Raw genomic sequence first — 21,890 nt, 5'->3', positions numbered from 1 at the left:
AGTCATGATTAGTTCCTGTTCAAGTAATTGAATTTGGATTCCTGGAAAATTTAAATGGCTTTTATGAAAAGTGGTCGGTATTAAATTACTTTGAACTTTAAGAGTCCAACTGCAGGCTAGTGCAGCTGTCCATTCTTTATTATTAAAGCCCTCGTGAGTGGCAGAAGCAGAATGTGAGAAGTGCTAATTCACGAAAGCCATTAGAGGATAGAGATTCCCTCATGCAATTTCCTTTAATTCCTTAACAGCCAGGATGAAAAAATAACCACTATAAAATCTTATGCACATCCACATTCACCTGATATCAGAGATTTTTATCCAAATGGAAGTGCGCGTGTGTTTTCAAGCATGCATACGGACTTGTTTGTGTGTCGTATGTATCTTAATACCAAAGCAGAAAGATGCTTAAATATATCAGAATTGTTTAGCAGTTTACATTTTCCAGGATTTGCTAAAGGCTCCAGGGGCATTGTTAGGATCCGAAAATATATGGGACACCAAGGGCAAGGGAAAAAAATGGGTGTGTAATGTAACAGTGTAACTAGTAGCTCAAAAGGGCCCTGAGTTTTTTTCTCAAAACAGTTAGGCAAAGTGACCACACGGGTAATTAGACAACATTTTTCCCACAAAAAACACATCCCACTAATATAAATGCAAACATTTGTATTTTTGTTACTCAATTACGCAACAATGGCTGCACGGATTTGAATGAAATTTGGCACACACACAGTAAATTACCTGGAATAACATACAGGATACTTTTTATCCCCATAACCAAAAAGTGGGTAGAGACAAATACACATTTCACTGGGAAGATGTAAACTGCAGCCATTCTTACAATGTTAATGGTAGGGTTCTCAAACTTTGCACAATTCATCACTGGGTGACTGGGATTAATATTCTGAAAAGTGGGTGGAGTCTAAAAAATCCAATCAAAATTCACCTATTGATTTTAAAGGGGAATATTGAATTGCTGCCATTCTTGCACTGTTAACGGCACAAGCCTCAAACCTTGGTCATTGGGTTACTGGGGATCAAATTCAGAAAAGGGGGTGGAGCCACAAACAGCCAATCAGATTTGTTTCATTTCAATGCAAATTATTGATACCAAAGACCGCAAATCTCACAAACTTGGTCATTAAGTAATTAAGTAATTGTGTGTTAGGGTTAGAAAAAGTGGGCAGAGCCAACTCCAGCCAAATACAAATCCAGGTAATTCCAGGCCATCAGCTAGAATATAATAAGGCAGCATTTACCTCGCAAAAAAACATAACAATGCAGCATTTCCCGCATTATGTGGTGGTCTCATATCACGGATGTGCAGATGATAAATCTGCAGAAGCTGCATGATGCTATCATGTAAATATTGACTAAAATCTGAGGAATGTCATGAAGAATGAAGGCAGAAGCAAAAAGGTGTGTAACTACACACTAGCAAGACGCAATTAATAGAAGAACCACTACGCCACATATAAAATGCAGAAACCATTATGCCACATGTGAAATGCAGAAACCATTACCTCAAAAGGCACATGCAGAAACCCTTACCCCAAATGTGAAATGCAGAAACAATTGCCCCACATTTCAAATGCAGAAACCGTTACAACATATGTGAAATATAAAAACAATTACAACAGATGTAACATTACACCACATATATGTGAAATGTGGAAACAGTTATACCACATAGTTGGAATGTAGAAACCATTATCACAGATGTGAAATGCAGTAGCCGTTACCACAGATGTGAAATTCAGAAAACGTTGCTACAGATATGAAATGCAGAAACCATTATGCCACAAATGTAAAATGCAGAAAACGTTACTACAGATGTGGAATGCAGAAAATGTTATGCTAGATATGAAGTGAAAAAACATTACCACTCATGTAATCTCTCTCTCACTCCTCCATCCTCTTCATGGGTCTGATGTAGTCAGCATTCCACTAGGGTCCCCACACACAGCCTTCATCACTATAGCCTAGAATGTGCTGGGAGCATGCAATCTGAACATTAGGCAGAGCCAGGTCATCCAATAGAAAAAAGAAAAGGGAGAAGCAGGAACTTTACCCACTCTACGACCACTTCACCCAGAATTGCGGATGCAGGTTGGCTCTCCTGGGACAGCCTACCCCAGGATTGCGTCATCTCGCGATGCACAAGATTTGCTGGGAACGAGCATACGCTCACCGCCCGTTGCCTGCAGGGGGAGAGAGGCAGCTGCAACGATCAGCCAGCTAGCCTGCGATCGCAGCTAGCAGGCTGTTTAAAACAAACAAATAAGCCTTTATTTACATGTACAGCACTGCAATCTAGTACAGCACTGTACGGGGGACAGCTCTGTCACTGAGCTGTCCCCAGGAGAGGCTCACATGATGATCCCTCTCATAGACAGATGACAATGAGAGGTGATTAGCATGATTGGATCTTGCAGGGGAAGGAGGGATGGATACATTTAAATAAAATAGTAAATTTTATTGCAGAAAAAAGACAAATACGTAAAAAAATACAAAAAACGTTGTAGCAGCAAACAGATGCCACCAACAGAAAGCTCTGTTGGTGGCAAGCCACCAACAGAAAGCTCTGTTGGTGGCAAGGAAAGGGGACAATATACATTTGTGTGTTCAGTTGTATGGCCCTGCAACGAGCTGTTAAAGCTGCAGTGGCCTAAATTGTAAAAAATCGCCTGGTCACTAGGGGGGGTGTAAACCTGAGGTCCTCAACCGGTTAAACCAATGTCCTGCTCTCTCTTCGTCAGATGTAATGCCAGGCACGATTGGTATGGGCTGCTAGGGGTAGGCCATAGAGTGCATGCAGCGCTAATTGTAAGTCGGCTGCACTTGTGCTGCGGCAACAGGAGTGGGCATTAGAAAACATTTGGGACACTATTATGGGCACTCCTGAAAACTGGGGCACAGTGTGCGGAGATTCCAGGAGGTGCCTTGACTCTCCTGCCCTAACAATGCGCTTGGCCAATTTTAACATATAGTATGAGAGCTTATCTACACACTCTGTTTATAGTGGCCTTCATACTAAATTAGTCAATCATTAGCAAAGCAAAACTGAGGGTGTGTGCCAGGCTTAAGTGTGATGTTGAAGTCCAGCATGAGGAACCAGAGCAAAAAAGGGGGGGGGGGGGGGCAAAACCTAGCAAGAGCCTTATGCCAAGAGAATTTACCCAAAGAAAGTGGATTTTAGAGATGTACTGGAGAGGTCTACAATCCCTAATATGAGTCATCAACATTCTGTGAAACTGAATGAGTAATAATGTAAAATAAATTTTTGCCAAATGTGTATGAAAATGCTATGTTTTTGTGATTTAAGGCAAAGTGTAAGTGAATGCTTTGTATATGCATAAATGTGTTTAACTGATTCTAAACTTTATTTCAATCAATTAAATTGATATATCTCTTAATTTCAAATGTTAAAATGAAGAAAAAAAAACTAATGATGACAGAAAGGACCAGTATGGTTTGAATAATAAAATACATCTTTTGCCCATGAATTGTATGTAATATGTGTGGCAAGAGGTGTGGTGGGGGTGTGTCTTAAAGTGTCCCTTTTTCTTATCTCAAAAAGTTGGGAAACAAGGGATATAAATTCTTGTGCAATGCTTCTTTTTACTGTACTTGAGAATTAGCCCTAAATGGTGTTTTTGTTTTTTATTCGAAAGTTCAGCTTTAAAGAGTTACATTATAGTGCTTAAAGACTACCTACAGCCAAAAAAACGTTTGAATGGCAATACAGATATGCAGTCTAGGAACTGTGTACAGTTAAATAAACATATAAAGTTTACATCTCATATATCCTAGTGGATAGAATAGACTCACATGTGTGTCTGCTGCAGCACCGCCATCTTGCTTCTCACGCTGAAGCCAGGGACAGTACACCTCTCAGCTTTGTGCCTCCCCTCCAGCATTTGTCCTCCCCTCCAGTCTTCTGCCCTCCCCTTCATGTAAATATGCCTGGGAAATCCCGTGCAGATAGGAAGGACTGATGACGTCATCCTCCTGCAGCCGTCTCTAAATCCTCTGTCTCTCCCCGATGTGCAGCCAGCAGCCTCTCTCCCTGTTTCAGCCTGTCTCTCCCCGCTATGCAGAAGCTTCAACTTGGGTTCCTGGTCTCTGCCGCTCCTCCGTGTCGCTTGCTCGTGAGGTGATGCAGGTGTTTACCATGCGTCATCTCGCGAGAATTTGAAAATTAAGCCAGACTCAATAGCTGGGATTGCCAGTGACATCAGCAATCCCAAAATGCTGTGCGCGCTGGCCAGGGGAAATCGCCAGGGGCGAAATTGAGACAGGGGGCGTGGCTTCAGGGCTAATGAATAGAATTCATTACCTTGCGGAAAGAATTAGTATTTATTTTTATCATAGATCTATATATTTTTATCACTGATGTTATTTTATGACAAGTCATTTTTAAGCTTTTGATTCTCTTTAAAGTGGCTCCGAGATAAACTTTTACTCATTGCATAATTGTGTTCTTTTCATATAATTTGTAGGCTATTCCTCAAACCAAATACTTTTTTTTGTTTTAATACTCTAATTCCATATAAACTAAACAAGCTTACCCTACAACTCCAGTGCCTTGGCACTTTGAGACAGATGTAGCAAGGACTTATGGGAGCTCAGTCTGGGCAGGAGGAGGAGGTGTTACTAGCCAGAGATTTCAGAGGCAGAGTTGAAGAGAGAGGAGGAGAGGGGAGTGGCGTTTTCACAGACTGAGTGCTGGAGATGCACAGCAGCTTGCCTGTGTAATGTGACAAACAGAACATGGCCGCTCTCATTGTATCACAGGAAGAAACAATCATATACTGTTGAATCTGTTTGCAGCTAGATTTTCTGTGTAAACTATTTAAACTTTAGATAAGATATATAGACAAGTTACATGTTATAGTTAATTTTTCATCTCGGATCTGCTTTAACTGTTATATTAAATGTAGTGAGAAGCTAGCTTGAAATTCTTTATTGGAAAATAGGCTTTAGCACTAGTCACAGGCAGCTTCACATAAGCTGCAGCTTTTCTGTTTTCTATGAGGAGAAGAAAACTATGTCTTTTCTTACAGTTTGTACAAGATATTAGGGATCTTATAAATCACACATTGTTATTATTCAGAAATAAAGGCATGCAGTCTGAACATAACAAGGAGACCAAGACCTACTTATACATAAATAATTGAATGTTTTAGAGTATTCTAAGTTTCCAGCATTGATAACAGGAGAGGGCATTATGTTAATTTTCCCCCTTCATCTTTGCGTGGCTATATTGACAAATGTATTCTGCATATATAATGTTACTTCAGAGCCATACACTTTGCAATCATTTGCAGTTACTTACTGAAGCATGTCTTTAAGAAATATGCAGATGTCAATGTGAAAAGCCTAAAGCAGATATTTGAAGACTACCACACAATACTCTTTGAAGAAAAAAATAACAAAAATGAACAAACATTAAACTAATAAACAATAAACATGGATCAGCCACCCAAACGTATTTAATTTATGTTGATATATTGGGTTTATACTGAACTCCTGCTGTGATCAGCTTCATGTCAGTCATTGCTAATAATAGCATGAAGTAGTTACAACTGAAGAAATGGCGATTTGCCATGACGAGTAAGGAACCATCGTGTGTGGTTCACTGGCTTACAAGCTGCATTGTTTATCTATCCCGAGGAGCATTTCACATTTCAAAAACACTGAAAAGATATTTATTGCAAAATAGAAACTGTGTACACATTTGTGGCCACTCCCCCAGATAGAGCTGAAGATATGGTAATCCTGCATTTAATATTGATGACAATTTGAGGCTTCTGAGTTTGTCTAAGAATAATTCCATAAAGTGCATAGCAAGTACTGACCCTGAGTTAATATGTGATATAGGAATATACTGTATAATATATATATAATATATAATATATATATAATATATAATAATAATAATATATTATATATATATATATATATATATATATATATATATATATATATATATATATATATATATATATATATATATATATATATAATGAATATATAATATAATAATATGTGATATATAATATGTGAAATTTTCATAAATATGGTTCCCTTTAGGGTGAGTAGTAAATTGGGATGAAAAAGGCATATTTGTAGGAAAATTGCATTGTCCTCAATTAAGAATAGGAAATTCTGCTTTAAGGCTAGGTTCACAGTGAGACGTTGCAATGCTGCGTTATAAACTGTTGCAATGCAGCTTACTGCACTGCAATCAGAAGTCTATGTGACTTTCACAGTGCGATGTTAGCGTTGCATTGTATCATGTAGCGTTATGGTAACACACTGCTACAGTTAGAGATGGCCCGAACCTCTGATTTTTGGTTCGCAAACCGCGAACGCAAACTTCCGCAAAAGTTTGGTTTGTGCGATCTTCTGCGAACCGCAATAGACTTCAATGGGGAGACGAACTTTGAAAACTAGAAACACTTATGCTGGCCACAAAAGTGATGGAAAAGATGTTTCAAGGGGTCTAACATCTGAGTTTTTGCATGGATGAGTGGGATAGACGCCAAAAGTCCCGGGGGAAAATCTGGATTTGACGCAAAGCAGCGTTCTAAGGGCAGAATTCACATTGAATGCTAAAGTGCAGGCCTAAAGTGCTTTAAAACCTCTTGCATGTGTATACATCAATCAGGGAGTGTAATTAGAGTACTGCTTCACACTGACACACCAAACTCACTGTGTAACGCACTGCACACAGCTGTTTGTGGAGTGACGGCCCGTGCTGTACTGGTGCGCACCATGGCGAGAGTGCAGGCCGTGGCGGTTTTCAAGCCCATATGGTCGCCAGGCTGTGGTAGCTCAATGATAGAACAACAGTGACTGTCCAGCTGATCAAATTTGGACTGGACACAATGAAGCAATGACCTTATTATCTTGGGTGTGCCCCCCCCCCTAGACACTCATATAGCCGTCGGTCATTGCTTCATTGTAATGCGCAAGCACCTTCACCGCAGCAAGGTAATGATCCCGAAGGGGAATTGGCCCATGTACATGCCTTTTGTTTTGTTGTTGCATCTGCAGCCAGAAAAATTAGGCAGACATGTACATGCACCAGAAAAATTATTATAGCGGCCACTGCTAGCAGCGGCCTTAAAAATTCAGGAATCCGCCTGGTGTCCTGGACCCTGTAAGTGGTGGCAGAGAAGGCAGTCAAGCGGCCTGCGGGCAGAGATGCTGTGTGGGGAGCGACTTAGTCTTGGGGCAGGCAGTCACATGGCATGCAGGCAGAGATGCTGTGTGTGGGGACTGACTTAGTCTTCGGGCGGGCAGTAGCCCTCCGGGATCCATGCCTCATTCATAGGGATGCTCATTCGGATTCCGCGGAAATGCAATTTCCGAAATTCCGATCGGAAATTGCATTTCCACATCAGAATGCAGAAATCGGTACTGCAAGTGCCCTAGGTGGATTTCCGCCGGAAATCGCGGAAATTTCCGCCGGAAATCGCGGAAATTTCCGCCAGAAATCGTGGAAATTCCACCCGACTTTAACATTGATTTTCTCAAAAATTATAAGGTCTTTTTGAAAACTTTTTTTGCATCTTGTTTAAAAGATTTGGTTTAATAAACCCTGAAAATTTGGTGTTTCTAGGACTTAAGGGGGCTTTGCTATTAACCGCTAAAGTCGGCAGATTTTTACTGTAATGTAAAATGCAGAAAATCTGCATCTGCCTATGTTCTGCATTTTACATTACAGTAAACAGTACAGTACAGTACATTTTCAGGGTTTATTAAATAGAATCTTCTGAACAAGATGCAAAAAAAGTTTTCAAAAAGACCTTATAGTTTTTGAGAAAATCGATGTTAAAGTCGGGCGGAATTTCCGCGATTTCCGGCGGAAATTCCGCATTGGAATGCGGAATACATTTTGATAAAGGTGAGGTACTGAACACATTTTAGGCAACTTCTCTTCTCAGTAACAATGCCCCCAGCTGCGCTGAAGGTCCTTTCTGACTGGACACTTGAGGCAGGGCAAGACAGAAGTTGGATGGCAAATTGTGACAGCTCTGGCCACAGGTCAAGCCTGCGCACCCAGTAGTCCAAGGGTTCATCGCTGCTCACAGTGTCCACATCCACACTTAAGGCCAGGTAGTCGGCAACCTGCCAGTCCAGGCGTTGGTGGAGGGTGGATCCGGAAGGGCTAAAGCAAGGCATTGGACTAAAGAATGTCAGCATGTCCGACATCACCATGAGATCGCTGGAGCGTCCTGTCCTTGCCTGCGTTGACATGGGAGAAGGATTACTGGCAGTGGTACCTTTATTGCATTGTGGTGTGACCCATAAATGCTTTGTAAAGCATAGTTGCCAGCTTGTTCTGCAAGTGCTGCATCCTTTCTGCCCTCTGGTGATTTGGAAACATCTCCGCCACTTTGTGCCTATACCGAGGGTCTAGTAGCGTAGCCACCCAGTACAGCTCATTCCCCTTGAGTTTTTTTATACGGGGGTCCCTCAACAGGCTGGGCAGCATGAAAGACGCATCAGTGATTTCCACACCAAATAACTCCTGCAAAGTGTCAAATGCAGCGGATGTGGTGCTTGTAGGAGCGCTGGTGGCTGCGGAAGATGAGGTGTTCTGTGTTAAATAGTCAACCACGTCCTGACAATCTTGGGAGTTGATGGGACGTGCCTTCTTCTGAGCACTGTACTTTGGACCAGGGCCGCACAAAATCACATCAGCATGACCTCGCACAGACCTGCCGTGTGGCCTTCCTCTGGGTCTGCCTCTACCTCTGCCTCTACCTGTTTTGTCCATTTTGTCCATATCGGGGGGATGAAGTGAAAGGTATGCACTGACTTGACTAATACAATGTGCAGTCACACAGGTGCAGTTAACAGGTATGCACGGAGTGGTATATCACACTGCGTGCACTCACTTAGATAGGTGGGTGCACTGAACACAACAGGTAGGTATATGCAGTGATGTATTACAAATGTGCACCTGTCACACACACGTACCATGAACAGGTACAGTGACTGGTGGTATTAAATATCACACTGCTTGCGCTCACGCAGGTAGGTGGGTGCACTGAACAACAGGTAGGTATATGCAGTGATGGGTATTACAAATGTGCACCTGTCACACACGTACCGTGAACAGGTACAGTGACTGGTGGTAATAAATATCACACTGCGTGTGCTCACGTAGGTGGATGGGTGCACTGTGATCAACAGGTAGGTATATGCAGTGATGGGTATTACAATGTGCACCTGTCACACACAGACAGGTACTGGACAGGCACAGTGACACTGTGTGCGCTCACGTAGGTAGGTGGGTGCACTGTGAACAACGGGTAGGTATATGCGGTGAAGGGTATTATAATGTGCACCTGTCACACACAGACAGGTACCGGACAGGCACAGTAACACTGTGTGTGCTCATGTAGGTAGGTGGGTGCACTGAAGTGAACAACAGGTAGGTATATGCAGTGATGGGTATTACAATGTGCACCTGTCACACACACAAGTACTCACTGAATGTGCTGGGCCTGGCAGTGGCACACACAGTAGGAATTACCAAGGCTGTCTATGCAACACAAGTGTCAGTGGGCCACACACACAAAAAAAATGTTCACAAGAACAAGATTAGCTCTCTAAAGAGCTGTTAAGGGGTGCTCTTATAGCAATAAGAATCAGCAAGGAGCAAGCTAAGAAGCCTAAAAGAGCCTAACTAAGCTTTCCATATAGGTCTCTGCACAGCAGCTCTCCCTTCTCTCATTACTGCAGGCACACGAGTGAGTGAAAAGCCTGACGCTGCCTGCCCTTTATAAGGGGGGGGGGGGACTCCAGGAGGGAGTGTAGCCTGATTGGCTACAATGTGCCTGCTGACTGGGATGTAGAGGGTCAAAGTTGACGCTAATGATGCACTATGGGGGCGAATCGAACTTCCGGAAAAGTTTGCGGTTCTCCACGAACGCGAACCACGGAAGTTTGCCGGGAACAGTTCGCCGGCGAACCGTTCGGGCCATCTCTAGCTACAGTGCGTTATCTCTAAAAGCACACATTACCAGGAGCAGAAAAGTATACTTTTTATTGTCTGTATGCTTTACTGTACCTACTTAATGCAACAATAATGCAGCGTTAAAGTGGAATATAACCCAGTATTTCTTCTTAGCTCTAAAATATTATTTACAGCATATAATATACTAACACAATGTTTTTTTTTTTAGTAAAACAGCATTTAAAGGGTTACATCACAGGCATGACTTTTTCTCCTGCAGGGGCTGCTGCATCCGAACTGGTGATTAGCTTATCTTCAGTATACATTCTTTACTTGATACAATTGAGTAAACATTCTCTGGCTGTGCAGAAACTTATGCTAATGAGTCCTGGAATGAAACACAGGTCAGAAATCAATGATGGCTGCATTTAAAACAGAATTACAACAGTTATGAATAAAATGCACCAGCAGCTTTCAAAGTAAATAAACTGAACTTTGGGAAGTTATAATTTATAAATGAATTATAGTACTTGTGCACAAAAGCAAATATTATAATTGTATGGGTTAAAAAAGTAGGAAAACACATTTTTGTTGAATATTTTCTCAGAGTTTTAAACCGCTTTAATGGGCGTTACTACTTTTTTGTTGAGTTGCATTGTAATGTTGTGTTGTGACTTTAACATCGCAATCACAAGCAGCGTCCCACTGTGAACCTAGCCTTAGGGTGAACAAAACAAAATCATGAAAATACCCAGTCACAAAATTTATTGTCATGTGAAAATTCAGTGTATTTTGACAACGATTTTTTTCCTCATTAAAAAATTGCAAAGTAAAAATTGCATCCGTGGGATTCCCCCACATATCAATGACATGACTATCGACACTGCAGAAGATGTCAGCACTATAAACATTTTCGCAATTACGCCTATACGTAATTACAGTTTGTAAAGCAAAGTGAGTTTGTATACACATTCGTAATTTTACATGAATTTTTGCGTAATTTTCACGTCATTTTGTGCCAACATAAGCAGTGATTAGCAAAGCAACCATACATGCTATTGACAATAAATTGCTACATAAGTAAAGGAGAATACTGAGAACAAGTCAAAAAAAGATCATGCAGTTTTTGAGAAGATCGATTTTAATAAATGCAAGGAAAAGTATTTTTTTAAAGTGACAGTTTAAAAACCATGTTTCCTTTGTACTTTTAAAATAGATTTTCTCAAAAACTACAAGGTCTTTTTGAAAAATTCTTTGTTTGACTTGTAGTCATTTTGGTGTCAATAGCATGTATGGGTGCATGGTACTTGCAAATTACGATGTGAAGTTAGGACTATGCAAAATTTGTGCTCATCACTATTACTGGTATTCTACAAGCATCTATTTCTGGAAACCAAAATGCAGTCTTTGTGCCTTATATAATGCTGTCTTTTCCCACCATATAATGCTGTCTTTGCCCCTATCAATGGTTCTCAGTGAGAGCTGGTTAACCTGCCTGGCGTTCTATTAAGATCGCCAGGCAGGCTGCGGGAGGGTTTTTTTTTAATAAAAAAAAAACTATTTCATGCAGCCAACTGAAAGTTGGCTGCATGAAAGCCCACTAGAGGGCGCTCCGGAGGCGTTCTTCCGATCGCCTCCGGCGCCCAGAATAAACAAGGAAGGCCGCAATGAGCGGCCTTCCTTGTTTTGCTTACATCGTCGCCATAGCGACGAGCGGAGTGACGTCATCGACGTCAGCCGACGTCCTGACGTCAGCCGCCTCCGATCCAGCCCTTAGCGCTGGCCGGAACTTTTTGTTCCGGCTACGCTGGGCTCAGGCGGCTGGGGGGACCCTCTTTCGCCGCTGCTCGCGGCGATCAGGCAGCACACGCGGCTGGCAAAGTGCCGGCTGCGTGTGCTGCTTTTTATTTCAGCCAAATCGGCCCAGCAGGGCCTGAGCGGCAGGCTCCGGCGGTACTGGACGAGCTGAGCTCGTCCAGACCGCCCAGCAGGTTAAAAGACAAAAAAAACCCATAACCCTAAAATTTGCAAGCAGCCGTAGTCATCTCCTATAGATTCTCCTTGCACCGCAAATATCCGATACTGGAATTCACTAAGCTAGGACTATTGTCAAATCGTTGGGTAATGTGCTTTGGTTCACACCAAACTATTGGTTGCATTGTTGGGTATTACAGGATTTATTTTATTTATCCTGTGAAAATGGAAATGTGTGACTATTTTGTGCCAACAAAGTGTCAGGAATGACACAGAACCCTGAAAGGTTTTCACAGATCATTAGTCTAGAAAACCTGGGTTAAATGGTGTATTAAACTCTTAGTTCCTCTGGGGACACTTAGTACCATAACTGTGTATGTACGACAGTGCTAAGTGCTGTGAAAGATTTCAGCTCTATTTATATGCACAACAATCATAATAATATGGTAGAATGTTACACCATGTCTGTGGTAGAGATTACAGTATGAGCTCCTCTGAGGGACATAGGGACACCATACAATTTCCAACAGGTCCGACTTGATTTCTGAACTTTTTTTCTGACTGATTTGGTATAGGTGTGATTAGAAAAATGAAAAACGATTGGGTAGTCAGATCGGACCTGTCAGAAATGATCTATTCAACCGTCTATCTGACAGGAAATTGCATGGTGTATACCATACAATTAGTGACATGACCATGGACTCTGTAAAGTGCTACCAAAGATTAGGGATGCTCACCGAATTCCGCGGTATTCAGATTTCCGCGATTCTGATCGGAAATTGGCAATTCCGTTCCGTCGCATCGGAACGGAATTGCTATAGCGCTAAACGGTAATTCCGGAATTGCTATTCAGAATTACGTCGGAATGCGGATGTTTCCAGCCAATCAGAAGGAAGACCCTAGACAGAAGCTTAAAAGTGAAACCAACAGGATTTCTGCATGAAAATAGGGATTTCTGCACCAATTAGAGTCTTAACAAAAACCAACCAATCCTACATTAGCAACCAGCTCCCTAGCTACCTATCATCAGCTATCCCACCCATTTTGTATATAAGAGAGGTGTGCAGTCATGAAGCTTGTAGGTTTCAGTCTGGTGTTGGAGAGAGAGGAGAGACAGACCCATATTAGTTGTTTCAACATAAAACAATAGTCTTTTTAAAGACTGTATATAAACCAAAAGTCTTTTTAAAGACTGTGTGAGAGAGTTAAATTGGTGTGAGCTATATTAGTAGTAGTAGCTAGCTAGCTAGGTGTATTTGTGAGAGAGTGACAGATAGATTGTTAGTTTGAGTGATAAATTGTAGTGTAGTGTGTTAGTAGTTGCTGTGTGGAGAGAGGGTTAGACAGAGCCAGCCAGGCTGCAGGCTTAGTGTTTGACAGAGTGAGAGTGAGTTAGGTGATTGCTTAGTTGAGTGTATTATAATGACCGCCGTGGAACCACCTCTAGGTCCCATGGCCTACGACAACTCCTGCTGCTCCAAAAAAAAAAACAATGGTGGACCAGCCACTAGGTCCCATGGCCTACAATGTTTCAAAAACGAGGTTTCAAATGAGATTACTGAAATTTTACTGCCGGAACTCGTAATTCCACGGAATTCCGCTGGAATGTAATGGTTATGGAATTTCGTTCTGACGGAATTCCGAATTTCCGCGGAATCAGAATTCGACCTTTCCGATCATCCCTACAGAAGATATCAGTGTTATAAAAATAATAAAAATATCATAGGACATTAGACAATGACTATGGTAGGAATTAGAATGTGAGCTCCTTTCGAGGATAATCAGTGTAATGAATATACACTCTGTAAAGTGTTATAGAATATGTCAGCCCTATATAAATACATAATGTTAATATGGACTATGTACCACTGTGTCAGTATTAGAAGACAAACTTCACTGTGGGATATACAACCAGCTTGCCTTTAGCAAGCAGAATCCTGCAGCCCCCGTGCTCACAAAGACAAGGTGACCATCACCCGAGATAAAAGCTCTGATAAGTACTCCACTAACCTTTATGGTAACAACACACACAAGGTGTATCCATGGTGCAGTACAAACTAGCATGTGCCATGGGTGCCAGCATTTAGAGGGCACAGATTGGCTGCTTCTTTTAAATCTTTTCTGTGTGTATCTGCCTATAGACCCACCTCACACATTCTCCCTTCTGACATCATGTGTAGAACAAAGCAAGCTAGCTATGACAGTGCAGTGTCTAGGAGGGAAAAAGAGTAAGGGAGGAAATTACATCAGGATTGGCTTTAATCAGAGGATGGAAAGATGAAAAATTCCTGGAACAGTTTTCTCTTTATTTATTATATAAAATTCACTGAAATCAAAACGTAAGTAGAACAAGTATTTATTTACTTATATATGTTGTGGTTTTTTTTCTTATCATAGTATGGCTGTTTAAAAACACAAACACTGGTGTCCATGGCAATGGCCCCGAGCTCTGCCACTTCCCTGGACCCCTGAATCCCCATGAAACACCAATTGGGGGGGGGGGGGGGTGCAGGTGAGTCCCGGTGCTGCCACGGCTAGGGGATTCCCCCACACTGCCTCTATATAATGCTGAAAGCAAAACACACTAGAAGAAAATGCTTACTCCCAGCCAGCAATCTGCCATTTTAACCCGTGCCTGCGGTACCGAATCCAGCAGGAATTGCATACGTTCAGTATGGCTGTCTCTGCTGCTTTAACTTCCTTGCCAGTTATCCCGAACTCAGTTCGGGGTAACCTGCGCAGGAGGATTTCTCAGGCCCCACTGGGCCGATTTGCATAATTTTTTTTTTGTTACAAGCAGCTAGCACTTTGCTAGCTGCTTGTAACTTCCGATCGCCGCCGCTCCTCCGCAATCCGCCGCGCCGAGTCGCTCCCCCCACCCCAGACCCCTGCGCTGCCTGGCCAATCAGTGCCAGGCAGCGTTGAGGGGCGGATCGGGATTCCCTATGACGTCCATGACGTCGGTGACATCATCCCGCCCCGTCGCCATGGTGACCGGGGAAGCCCTGCAGGAAATCCCGTTCTGAACGGGATTTCCTGCTTACTCTGATCGCCGAAGGCGAACGGAGTGGGTGGGGGGATGCCGCCGCTCAGCGGCTATCATGTAGCGAGCCCTATGCTCGCTACATGATTTTAAAAAAAAAACTCCTGCGCTGCCTCCTTGCCAGAGAAATTGAACCGGCAAGGAGGTTAATGACACCTAACAGTTTCTTTGATCTATTCATTCTAATGAATCATCTAGATCAGAGGTCCCCAACCTGGGGTCCGCGGCCCCCAGGTGGTCCGCAGGACATTTCATGGGGGTCCGCAGCTTCAGCCTCACTTCTAAGCCTCACTGACCATGTTTACACCGCGCTGGGACAGCTGCAGCAGCGGTCGCGTGCATCATCGCTCTCCCGCCCCCTCAATCCGTGCGGCCAATCACCCCTTCCTCATGCAGCGGCGGCGACGATATGTATATCGGAGGCGCAGTCCCGCCTCCTGCATCAGTGGGGTCATGCTGTGTATCTCGGAGGCCTTCGTCAAGCGCGTTTCTCGGAGGTGCCAGTGACCCGCCGGCCAATCATTATTCCCCCTCCTAAAAGTGCCAACCTCCAGTGCCGCCCCCTCTATTATACTAGCCAATGAATGGCTACATTTATTGCATCACTGCAACGACTGTTGTGTCGCAGTGTAGTCAGAGCAGCGTCTGAGCGCCATTCGAGAGAGGAGGGTACGTTGAGAGCCTGTACTTAGAGCTTACAGCGAGAGCCTGCACTGAGAGCCTGACAGCGAGAGCCTGACAGCGAGAGGCTCACAACAAGTATGTAACATCCTCACACACTATATATATATATATATATATATATATATATATATATATATATACATATATATATGCATTTGTGGTAACTGTACTAGCTACACTGTGGTAACTGTACTTGCTATACTGGGCTAACTGTACTTGCTATACTGGGCTAACTGTACTTGCTATACTGGGCTAACTGCACTTGCAATACTGGCTAACTGCACTTGCTATACTGGGCTTACTGGCTAACCGTACTTGCTATACTGGGCTAACTGCACTTGCTATACTGGGCTAACTGCACTTGCTATACTGGGCTAACTGTACTTGCTATACTGGGCTAACTGCCGCCACTAGCCACGCCCCTACAACCCTCCCCCCCCCCTCGGGGGGCCCTGGAGAAAATTTTGGTCGGTATAGTGGGCCCTGGGCTCAAAAAGGTTGGGGACCCCTGATCTAGATTAATTATGTGTATTATTTTTTTGCAAATACCGTTTTCAAAAGTATTTTTCATTCAAAACAAAAAATCAATTTGAAGGAAAACATTTTTTTTTTTTGCCTTAGGCCCGGTTCACATTAGCGGTGGCCGTCCGGAATCGCCGTGCCGGAGCCGGACCGCTTGCAGAACGGACGGAACGGACGCACGGCAATAGCAATGAAAGCCTATGCGTCCGTTCACATGCGTCCGTTCTGCCGGACCGGAGCCGGACCGGATCCGGACCGGATCCGGACTCCGGCGTCCGTTCCAACATGCGCTATTTTTTGGTCCGGCTCCTCCGGCAGCCGTATCCGGGGCGGAGCCGGACTGCACCATCCGGCCAATGGAAACCAATGAGAACCGGAGAGCGCACAACACACTGGCTACAAAAACCGGACGTTCTACCCCACTTCCTATGCATTTTGGATGGGGACCACATGGGCCCAGCGTTCAGGTGGGGCAGCAGCGATTTCATGCTGGAGCTCTAGGCAGCAACATGTCTGATTAGTCTGATAACGAGGAGGCGAACAACAGAGAATTCCCAGGTATACGAGTAAAAAATGCCTGGATCCATGGTCCCAACTGCAGTCTCTGTATCCACGGATGGTCTCCACACGTCCACCTGTCTCCAACAATGACCCCAGACCCTTCTGCTGACCTCCCAGACCCCAGGTAATAACAGGTTGTTATCTCCTTAAGAAACCGGATCCGGACCGCAACCGTGTTCACACCGCACGGAAACCGGATGCAAACGGACCGGATCCGGACCGGATCCGGATAGGAACCGTACGGATCAGGTCCGGTCCGGATACGGTGCGGTCCGGACATCCGGTGCGGTTTTGACAAAACCGCAAGTGTGAACGGGGCCTTAGATAGCCTAACTTGGATACCTGAGATGTTATTTTCTAGTACTTTTGCTTTTTAGATTGTAAGCTCGCAATGGCAGGGTTATCCTCCTAATGTTTACTGTTTTTGTTGCAATATCTGTGCTGCTTGAGACTCTGCTGTATATTTTTTGGTTGTACCTATGGTTGTACCTATGTTCCCTGTGTTGTCTTACTGTGTTTTGTAAAGTGCTGCGGAATATGGTGGCGCTATAAAAATAAATAATAATAATACTAGTAAACTTAAAGGAATTCTATCAAACCATGAGTTCTAAAATGACAATGTACAAATAATGTCTAAGTAGCTGTGTAAACGTTTTCCTACTTTTTATGTTAAATATCACAGGCAAAAGCTTTAATCCATTGTGTGTAGATATTAGCTACATTTGGAATGTCCCATTTGCAGAGGTATAAATCTATAAGAATCTCTGCAACCTGACATGCTAAGAACAGTGTAATATTGAAGCAGATTACCTGACAGGCTTTTGTTTTCATAAATCAGGTTTCACACACACAGCAGATGTTTATGTTGCACATAAGATACATTTCCTCTGCTCTTTGTGAGAGAAAGCTCTGCCTGTCTCTGCCTGAGCTCTCTGCACACATAGGGCTTGATTCACAAAGCGGTGCTAACTGTTAGCACGCCTGTGAAAACCCCCTTAGCACGTCTAAACAATCTTTTTGCGCATAAAACTTTACGCGCGCAAAACTTTATGCACGTAAAACTTTACACGCGTACTGCACAGAACGCAGGGCGCTCCGCACGAAGTGCCCATTAAAGCCTATGGGACTTAGCGCGCGTAAAACTCTGCTCGCGCAAAGTTAGCGCGCGATCTGATTGAGAAATCAGGTGCTAACCTACTTAGCACCCTGGTTAGCGCGTCTAAAGACTTTAGACATGCTAAGTAGGTTAGCACCGCTTTGTGAATCAAGCCCATAGAGTTTATGATGCACTGTGAAGGGAAACACCCCTCCCCTCATGACTGAGTCTGCCTTCAGAACTGGTATCAGAAAAGTGTGAAAGGGATTAGATAACAGTAAACAGAGAGATAAGGATTCAGATGTATGCACCAACACTAAAGGCTCGTACACACGTGTGACTGAAGCCAATGACAGGTCCGTCGGCACCTCCCGCTGGGCGGGTTTTCAGCAGACAGTACAGCATGTGTACAGTCTGTCGGCGGACTGATAAGGCTGTTTCTGAACGATCCGCCCGATCCGATCCGCACTTCTCAAACATTTCCTAACCCAATTGAAAATAACATGTCAATCGATAGTGTCCCTTTAAGGAAACAGTGAGCAGTTTTTGAAAGCAGCAACTTTCATCCTCTAAATGGCTGGTTTGCCCCGGGTAGTATTGTTACTTTCTATACATGATCTCTGGTAAATCTAACAATGCATCTGTCTATGAAATAACCGTAGACAGAATTGATGCAAATTATAGGAGACACAAAGACTTCCAAGACTCAACAGGCAGGGAATGATGTCAGTGGTTCTCTTTCTTCTGAAAAGCCTTGCTAAATATTTCAGCTCCATAAATATTAATGCAATAAATATTTAATTTAATTCACAGTTTCATAAGTACATTAATTTCTGTGCTTTCCAACATGCAGGGGACAAACTCCATTACCTTTTATCAATTCCCATGCTACTAGCATGGCGGTTGTTTGCTAGGTTTTTATTAGCTCTGTATGCAAGTTTCTTCTTCCACAGAAATGTTATAAATAAAGTACTACAACAGACTATCCATCACTCAAGCTAAACCTGTTACATTTATTACTGTAATTCTTGTGTTTTACATACAATGCCATGTATTGTGCTTTTGAAGCTCTTCTACCTTAGTGAGTATTGGCTAGGCAATATTTTTCCTCTTTTCCCCCCTTTAAAGGAACTCCGAGCAGTGGCCGAATTTAAAAGAATACACTTACCTGGGGCTTCTTCCAGCTCACTGTAGGCGGCGAGGTCCCTCGGCGTCCTCCTGGCTCCTCTCCTTCAGCCTCCGCCGGCACCCATTACCGGCTTCACCCGACGACACCCAGGCTGGGTGTCGGGCGGCTGTTCCTGGTTAATGACGCAATGCGTCATCAAACTGGCCACTTCGCATCATCACGGTGGCCGGCGTGACAATGCACAGACCTGCTCAGAGTCCCTTTAAAGAGGAACATAAACCTTGGATTAACTTCCTCCCAATCAGTAGCCAATATCCCCTTTCCCATGAGAAATATTTACTTTTTCTCAAACATATCATCAGGGACATCTGAATGGCTGATATTGTACTGAAATCCTTCCCACAGTGTGATGTCAGAACCATGGCCCTGACAGTTCCTGTCTGTGAACCTTGTTGCATTGTGGGAAATAACGGCTGTTTCCAACTGCCAAGCAAGCAGTATCTCCCTTGGCAGAATGTTCTTCTACTGAGAGTTTTATGCCCAGATATCACCTGACAGGACTAAAGATGTCACCACCTGTGATATATTTCAGGAAGTAAATCAGGGAGAGAAAATATTTTACAATGGGCAAAAACTGAGTAAACTGAGTAACTAAAAATGTCTAAGTTGATGTTGTAAAAAAACATTTATGACATTATTCTCACTGTAGTTCCCCTTCAAGCTAAGCATGCACATATGATAATGGTTGCCAATTGGGAATTCGAGAAGCAATCCCTCAAGTGAAATTAGGAGACTGTTGTTGTACAGACAAATCTTTAGCTTTAGGGCTATAGAATCAAGTGAATTTACACATTGTAATTATGTAAAGGCGTAATTGTGAAAATGTATGTGAAATTTCGTGTAATCGTAATTCGCTGATTACAATCATCACTAGATCTGTCAGCTGCCCATACATCACAGGCTGATTCTTGATCGATTTCACCATGAAATCTCTCGGAATCGTCCGCGTCCGCCGCATGCACCCTCTCCACTGTTCCCTAATGTATAAATGTGCAAGTGTGCTGTGTACATTTATACATTACCTGTCCTGTGTCACGGTGCCTGTCCATCTTCCAAATCTCCCTGCCACTCATCCATTAGCTGCAGACACAACGCTGTCATAGCGTGTGATGTTACACACACTCCAGCGTGCTATGTGCTGGCAACATGTATGGGGCTGATGGAAGAGTAGCGGATTTGGACAACGGATGGGCACCGCCACACAGGACAGGAAATGTATAAACACACACATGCACACATGTACATTTGTACACTGGGGAAGCAAGCAACGCCAGTTTCATTGCATTCGTTGCTTATCCAATATCACTCACCCGCACCTGATCGAGCAAGTTGGCCCTACATCTTGCAGCATGTCTGACCGATTGATGCAACCAATTTCGGAGCGAAAAAAAAGAGCAGTGTCAAATCGGGCATGCACTTGGTGGCACCGATTTTCATTTGATTATAATAATAGAATCGGATTGTCAATGGGCCGACAAGTCGCCTGATGTATGGCCACCTTTAGACGAATACACTTATGTTTCATTTCCTGTTAAATAGACATTGCCATAGCTTCCTCTAGAATACAGTCTTGGACACATTTGTTGGTACTCCTCCACAGAAATGAAAACTACCCTACATCTCACTGAAAAAACGTGTTTTTCAGCTGCTGAAAACAGGTTAAGGCTAGTTTTACATCTGGGGAAAGCATTGAGGTGTGATGTACCGCTCACCTCGCATCGCACCGCAATACCAAAAACTCGATTCATATGACCCTGCAGCAGAGCGCACCGAAAGGTTCATATAGCCCAAATGAACAGCAGGCCCCCCGCACCCCCATTGCCGCCAGTCGCTGTCCCTCCCCCAGTGATGCCTGAAGCAAGCATGCGGCTAATGCAGTCAAAGTTCAAGGACAACTGTAGTAAGAAGAATAAGGAGGCTTCCATATTTACAGTATTTCCTTTTAAACAATACTAGTTACCTGGTAGCCCGACTGATCTATTTGGCTGCTGTAGTGTCTGAATAGCACCAGAAACAAGCATGCAGCTAATCTTGTCAATAATGTCAGAAACACCTGATCTGCTGCATGCTTGTTCAGGGTCTACGACTAAAAGTATTAAAGGCAGAGCATCAGCAGGATTGCCTGGCATCTGGTATTGCTTATAAGGAAATAAATATGACAGCTTCCATATACCTCTGACTTCAGTTGAGGCGAAAATAAACAAATGAAATAAACAAATGTATCTATCTTCCTTCACTTTTTAAGATATTCCACAGTTTTATTTTATATTTATTCTCCTTTTTAAAGCGGAATATAACCCTGCATTTCAACTTTGCTCTAAAACATTATTTACAGCATATTATATGCAAAAAGCATTTATTTTTTACTAGACCAGCATTGGAAGGGTTAAACACAGAGGTTTTAAGTTCCGTGCAGACGTTCAGATAGTTACATTCTATTTAGTTATATGTATATATTTAGAAATGTTACACACTCTTTGGCTACCCTCCAACTCCTTCTCAGTGAGAGAGATGAGTCACAATAAACACTTAGATACATTTGTGTAAACAAAAAGTATCTAACTCAGCTTCGGATGCGTCTGCAGAAATCTCCAGGGACTTTAAAGCCCTGTGTAACCCTTCCAATGCTGGTCTAGTAAAAAAAAATGCTGGTTGCATATAATATACTGTAAATAATGTTTTAGAGCAAAGTTGAAATGCAGGGTTATATTCCGCTTTAAGTTTTTACTGTTTTATTGTTTTTGCTCAATGACACATTCATTGAACGATGCCAGAGCTAAAATGAACTATTGACCCTTTGTATCTCTTTTCTGCTCTCAGAAGCCATTCTCTGCTAGGAAAGTGTTTT

The sequence above is a fragment of the Hyperolius riggenbachi genome, chromosome 3 (genome assembly GCF_040937935.1).
Source record: "Hyperolius riggenbachi isolate aHypRig1 chromosome 3, aHypRig1.pri, whole genome shotgun sequence".
Classification (NCBI taxonomy): Eukaryota; Metazoa; Chordata; class Amphibia; order Anura; family Hyperoliidae; genus Hyperolius; species Hyperolius riggenbachi.
Note: the sequence above shows the minus strand (reverse complement) of the source record.